This window comes from Ceratotherium simum, chromosome 3 (assembly GCF_057802395.1).
Source record: "Ceratotherium simum simum isolate JZ-2026a chromosome 3, ASM5780239v1, whole genome shotgun sequence".
NCBI lineage: Eukaryota > Metazoa > Chordata > Mammalia > Perissodactyla > Rhinocerotidae > Ceratotherium > Ceratotherium simum.
The window spans coordinates 51,650,589-51,656,582 of NC_141902.1; positions in this window are offsets into that span (position 1 = coordinate 51,650,589).

The window sequence follows — 5,994 nt, forward strand, 5'->3', positions numbered from 1 at the left end:
TCTAACATCCAAAGATAATTATTAACATTTTAATTGGTATATACTGCCAGACTTTTTCTAGGAATATATACTTATTTTCATAAAATGGTAACTACCATACATAATAATCTTTTTATCACTTAACATGTGCATTCTCTCATATCAGTATAGATTAATATCATTACTTATTATTAATAGCCAATATTCACTGAGCTTTTAATGAAGGTACTGTGCTAAACTCTTCACATATATTTAACCTTCACATTACAACCTTATAAGATAGAGACGATATTATTATCCATATTTTACAGATGAGAAAACTAAGGCTTTGACAATGTAAGTAAACAGTCCATGGTCCAATAACAAGTAGCCCCAGTTAGAGCTACCCAAGATATGATCCCAAGATGTTTAGCTCCAGAGTTGGAAGTCTTTTCATTATCTATAAAGCTTTATTGGTCAGAGTCATTTCACTTGTAAGTGACAGGATGCCCAACTAAAAGAAAAGTACACAATTAAAAGTCCTGAATTAGATAGTTTTAAAGCTAGGTATATCACTCAACAATGCAAGGCTTTGGGTTGGCATTTCTGATTCTCGTGGCTTTCCCGCAGTCACAAGAGGGAACGCAGATAGCTACATAGCTCTAAGCACCACATTCTTACATCCTCACAACAATACTCAAAGATAGGTATAAATGCACAGGATTTTCTCCTCATATATCTCTATTTTTATCAGAAAGGAAAACCTTCCCAAAAGCTCCAAGGAGAACTACCATGATGTCTCATTGACCAGAAATAGATCTCCTGTTGACGCCTAAACCAAACACCTAGGTATAGGATTACCGTCATCATCACAATTCACTCCCTGGACCATGCCCACCTTCCCTGATCATATTACTACTCAATATCTGAAAAAATTGCAATTATGTAAGCAAGAGAGAAGAGGAAAATGACTGCTAGGGTGGCAACCAATACGCTGCCAACAGCCATTTTAAGTTGTTTTTTTGTTTGTTTGCTTGTTTTTTTTGCTGAGGAAGATTCACCCTGAGATGACATCCACTGCCAATCTTCCTCTCTTTTTGCTTGAGGAAGATGATCCTTGAGCTAACATCTGTGCCAGTCTTCCTCTATTTTGTATGTGGGTCGCAGCCACAGCATGGCTGACGAGTAGTGTAAGTCCATGCCCAGGATCCAAATCCATGAACCCAGGCCGCCGAAGTGGAGCGTGCTGAACTTAACCACTATGCCCTGGGGCCAGCCCCCATTTTAAGTTTTATGTATAAGATAAAACTTTTATATATATACCATGATTTAATTAAGAAATCCCATGTTGAAGGATAGTTTGTGCTAATTTTACACTTATGTATTATGTTATATATACTATATATATTATCAAGAAAACCACAATGAGCATATTTGTAGCTTTTTCATACTTTTTGATTTTTCCTTAAGATAAATTCCTAAAAGTAGAATTCTTATGTCAAAGCAAATTTTTAAGGTTTTAAAAAAATACACAGTGCCATATTACCCTCCAAAATATTTAAGCAAATACATACTCTTACCAGGGGAGTATGAGAGAGCTCATTTCTTCACACTTTTAAAAACATAATTAGCTTTATCACTGTTCTAAATATTTGAAAATATAATTAAAAATTGTATAAAAGCTTAGTTTCTAAATTACAAAAGCAAAAGCTGCTTTTTGACAAAAATTTAACAGTACAAATATAAAAAGTAACCATCCTCCCCACCCCATCCCCAGCTGCCACCATTTCATTCCTCAGCGGTGATCACTGTTAACAATGTTTTAACTCCACAAGTGCAGGGACTTTGTCTTCCTTGTTCTTTGCTGGAACCTTAGTTAATAGCCCAGTTCCTGGCATATACTGCATTTAATAAATGTTTATTTGTTAAAATGCCATCATACCTGACATTATTTTCTGAAATTTGACGTTTTCACTCAAATATACTGTAAATATCTTTCTATTCTTTGTATATCTATATCTGCTCCATTTAAAAATATATATGAATAGTATTCCATTGTATGGATATAACATAATTTATCAAACCCCCAGGTAGATTAACCCAATTTTTCACTATTATAAGCACTACTGAAGTGAGTATCCTTGGAAATAGATCCTTATTTTGTAGTGCAAATATTTATGAGGGATAAGATCCTGTAATAGATTCAAAGTGAAAAAATATGTGCCAAATTGCTTTCCAAAAGATTGCATCAATTTACATTGTCTTCAATATGTGTGTTCTCCTATTTTCAAGGCAGCATTTGATATCTTAAATATTTTTACCTTTTGCTGCTCTAAAATTTTATCTTATTATTTGAACTTTAAGCATAACCACTTAGTGGTTTAATGGTTTCTTACAATCCTTGGCCATTTGTATTTCATCTGTAAATTGCCCCTTTGTATTCTTTATCTATTTTCCTATTAGGTCTTTTTGTCTTTTTCTTATTTATCTGAAGGAACTGTTGATATATTATAGATAGTTACCTTTTTTCTACTATATATTTTGAAATATTTTCTCCCCGGTTTGTTTTTTGTTTTTTCAATACTATTTACGATATCTTCGCCATACATGAATTTCAAATTCAAATCCAACTCTTTTGGTGGAGTATCATGGTGACTTAATTGTTATAGCTTTATAATATAATTTATTTTCCTATCGGGTGTGGCAAGCCCCTCCTCAACATTCTTTTTAAAAATGTCTTCACTTTTTGAATTTCCAATTTAATTCACCAAATTTCCCTAAAAATTGCTCCTTTTCTTTTTCAGAATTCTGTGAATGGACTACCATATCAAGCTACTCAATTCAAACATCTTTGTTTCTTTCCTCTCTCTCCCCAGGAGTCTATGTCTTTAATATTTCTCAAATCTTTGCCCTCTTCCCTGTCTCCACAGCCCTTAGTTCAGGCCTCATCACTTCTGAACTGAATTACTACAATAACCTCCCAACAGTTCTCCCAATCTCCAATGTCACCCTCATCCAATCCACTTTCTACAATGTAATCAGAGATACTTTTCTTTTTAAAAAAATCTGATTATGTGACTATATATTTGAAATCCCTCAGAGTGGAGTTTGGACCCTTTAATCTAATGTGGCAATGTCCATCTATTACTTTGGTCTCCTCTCTGCCCACTTCTCTATAATTTCTTGCCGATTCTCTTCACAGTCTCTTATGACTCTTCGCTATGCCTCGAAACTTTTCCTTTGTTTTTTCATCTAGTCATTTCTTACTCCCCTAAAAACTCAGCTCAAACTTCATCTTCCCAAAAAATATCCATTTGAGATACCACAGCATCTAGTGCATATGTTTGTCACAGCACTTGTCAAACCATTCTGCATATGAGTGTTCATGGCAATTTTATTCATAATAACCCAAAACAACCTAAATGTCCATCAATAATAAAACTGGTAAATAAATTATGGTTTATTCATGCATTGGAATATTAAACATCAATAAATAAACAATAAACTACTGATACATGAAACAACACAGATAAATCTTACAGATATAATGTTGAGTAGAGAAAGACAGACACAAAAGATTACATAGTGTACCATCCCATCAGCCGTACTAGAAAACCTAGTGAATCACAAGGCATGGGGTGAGTAAGCAGAAGGGTCATGCTTCTGAAGTAGGGAATAATTAGCCATAAATTAAGCACTACTTCAACCCGGCCTAACAAATCTTAAAAGCAAGACTGGAAAGGATCAAACTATTTCATAGTAACTTAACTGTGTCCAAGGACAAAACTCAAGAATATTTATAGGAATACAAAAATATCCAGCATCTAATAAGGCAAAATTCACAACGTCCACACTCCAATCAAAACTTGTCAGACATGCACAACAGCAGGGGTGCGGGGAGAACAGTCCATAATGATGAGAAAATTCAATCAATTGAAACCAACTAGGAAATGACACAGATGAAAAAATTAGTAGACAAAGACATTAAAACTATATGCCACATTTCAAATTTTTAGTAAAAGACATGGAAGATATGAAAAAGATCCACTAAAACTTTTAGAGATGAAAACTACAATGGATGAAATGAAAAGTACACTAGATAGCATAAACAGCAGATTTGACACTGTAGAAGAAAATGTTAGTGAACTTGAAGATATAGTAATAGAAACTACCCGAAACTAAACATTAAAACGATAGTTTTAAAAATGAGTAGAGCCTAAGTGACCCATAGGATAACTTCATGGCCCTAATATATGTGTAATCGGAGTCCTCAAAAAAGAGGAAAGAGAGGAGCCGGCCCACTGGTGAAGTGGTTGAGTTTGCACGCTCCACTTCTGTGGCCCAGGGTTCACCAGTTCGGATCCCGGGTGCAGACCCACACACTGCTCATCAAGCCACGCTGTGGTGGCACCCCACATACAAAATAGAGGAAGACTGGCACAGAGGTTAGCTCAGGGACAATCTTCTTCAAGCAAAAACAGGAAGATTGGCAACAGATGTTAGCTCAGGGCCAATCTTCCTCACCAAAAAAAATTAAAAAATTAAAATAAATTTTAAAAATTAAAAAAAAGAGGAAAGAGAGAGAGCGACAGAAAAATATTTAAAGAAATAAAAGTCTAGGGGGCCGGCCCAGTGGTGCAACCGGTTAAGTGCACACACGCTCCACTGCAGCGGCCCGGGGTTCGCCAGTTCAGATCCCGGGTGCGCACCAATGCACCGCTTGTCAGGCCATGCTGTGGCGGTGTCCCATATAAAGTGGAGGAAGATGGGCATGGATGTTAGCCCAGGGCCAGTCTTCCTCAGCAAAAAGAGGAGGATTGGCAGATGTTAGCTCAGGGCCGATCTTCCTCACAAAAAAAAAAAAGAAAGAAAAGTCTAAAATTTTTTAAATTTGCTGAAAATTATAAATCCATATATTCAAGAAGCTTAATCAACTCTAATATAAGAAACATTAGAAAAAATACACCAAGGCACATCATAATCAAATTGCTCAAAACCAGTGAAAAAGAGAAAATATAAAAAGTAGTCAGAGGGGAAAAAAGATACATTATGTGGAAAGGAACATAGACAAGGATAACAGCAGGTCGCTTTTCAGACACAATGCAATAGAAAAGACAGTGATGCAGCATCGTTAAAGTAGTAAAAGATAAAACTGTCAACCTAGAATTCTATACCTAACAAAAATATTTTTCAAAAACAAAGGCTAAATACAGACTTTTTCAGACATACAAAAGCTGAAAACATTCCTCATGAGCAGACCTGCAGTACAAGAAATGTTAAAGGAAATCATTAAGGCAGAAGAAAAATGATACCAGATGGAAATATGGATCTACATGAGGAATACAGAACAATGGAAATCATAACTCCTTGGATAAATACATAAGAATTTAAAAATTAAATATCCTTAAAAGATAATTTAAACAAAAATAATAACAATTGTATTATGGAGTTTATAATATATTTAAAAGTATGGCAACAATATTAGTATTATAGAAGGCTCTTATACTATACATGAGATGGTTTAATACACTTGAATGTAATTGAAAGAAGTTAAAATGTATGCTATAAATCCTACAGCATTAAAAAAAAGAGTTATAGCTTAATAATTAATAGAACTACAAGGAGAAATAGAAAATCCACAATTCTAGTAAAAGATTTCAATAATATTTTCTCAATAATTAATAGTACAAGTAAGCAGAAAATCAGTAATGATATAGTAGATCTGACAAACACTATCATCCAAGTTGACCTAATTGACATATATAGAACACTCATTCAACAACAGAAGAATACACGTTATTTTCAAGTGAAAATGGAATATTTTTCTAAGGTAGACCATATTCTGTGCCATAAAACAAGTCTGAATAAATATAACAAGATTCAGGTGATACAAAGTATGTTCTTGGACCACAGAGAAATTAAATTAGAAATCAACTAATAGAAAGATCTCTGGAAAATTCCCAAATATTTGGACACCAAATAAAACATTTATAAGTATCACATGGATTAAAGCAGTAATCCAAAGAAAAATTAGAA